Raw genomic sequence first — 1,191 nt, forward strand, 5'->3', positions numbered from 1 at the left:
CTGGCAGGTGGGGGCTGGGCCAGGGCCCTCTTACCTCCTCCTCCTCCTCCTCCAGCAGGATCAGCCTGACGATGGTGATGTGGATGGGGTTCCCGATGCTGGGGTGGTGGAAGAGGCCCGCTACCTGCCCGGAGAGGCCGTCGGTGGTCAGCCGGTCAGCCGCCCGCCTACACTGCTCGAGGCCCCGCCCAGGCCCCCGGCCCGGAGCCCGCCTGGAGGCTTCCAGCACTGACCCAGGCGCCCCCCAGCCCTTAAGCACCCCGTCCCGCAGCCAGGAGCTGAGCCTTTCAAGGCTGGGGAGGGTGTGGCGCTCGGGGCTCCCCAGCTCTGCCCGCCCACCCCAGCTGCTGGCCAGGGCGCCCCGGCAGACGGGAGGAAGGTCTCCCGCAGACAGCACCATCGGCTCCCTCAGCGCCCACAGGGCTCGTGGCTGTGGCCAGAGGGCGGCGACCCCAGAGCAGGGGCGGGTCCCCCAGCGCCCAGTCTGCGGCCTGCTTGCACTGACGTCCCTTGCATCCGCCATCCTGGGCCAGCAGCTGGGTCCCTCTACACTCTGGGAGCCCCAAACTCTGACGGAAGCTCCGGCGGCCATACTCCCTGTGGGGTAGTGGCAGTCTGCTCCCCATTGGCCAGATCCTGGGGCCTGCCCCTCGTCAGTCAGGGGCCCCGCTGGCACAGGGGAGTGCTGTGTTGGGAGTGGGGCCCGCGCCTGGCGGGCTCCCAGCCGTGGCCTCCGGGGCCCAGAAACGGGGAGCGCTCTGGACAGGCGGGCGGGACACCCGGGAGCCCGCACCCGGCATCCAGGCAGAAGGGGCAGTGCCCTGCGGTCATCTGGGCTTGGGCAGCCATGCCAAAGGCCACAGTGCCGAGGGCCCTGGGTGCTCTCCAGCTCTGCCACCAGCCCGCAGAGCGCTGTCCCCCACCCAGATGGCTGGCTGGTGAGCGGGGCGCGTGACCCCCACCCCCACGGCCAGGCCTCACAGCCCTCACCATGTTCATGACGGTCAGCACGTAGCGCTCCACCTGCGGCTGCCCGTGGAACTCCACCATCTTGGCGTCGGCCACCACCAGCGTCTCCACCCACTTCTCCTTGCTGACCGAGCGCTGCCGCCGGGGCCGCCCGCGCTCCTCGGGCTGCGGGGACCCTGCGACCCAGGTGGACTCAGCGGAGGTGCTGGCCGCGCGGTGGGG

The sequence above is a fragment of the Condylura cristata genome, unplaced genomic scaffold (assembly GCF_000260355.1).
Source record: "Condylura cristata isolate star-nosed mole 26May11 unplaced genomic scaffold, ConCri1.0 scaffold00087, whole genome shotgun sequence".
NCBI lineage: Eukaryota > Metazoa > Chordata > Mammalia > Eulipotyphla > Talpidae > Condylura > Condylura cristata.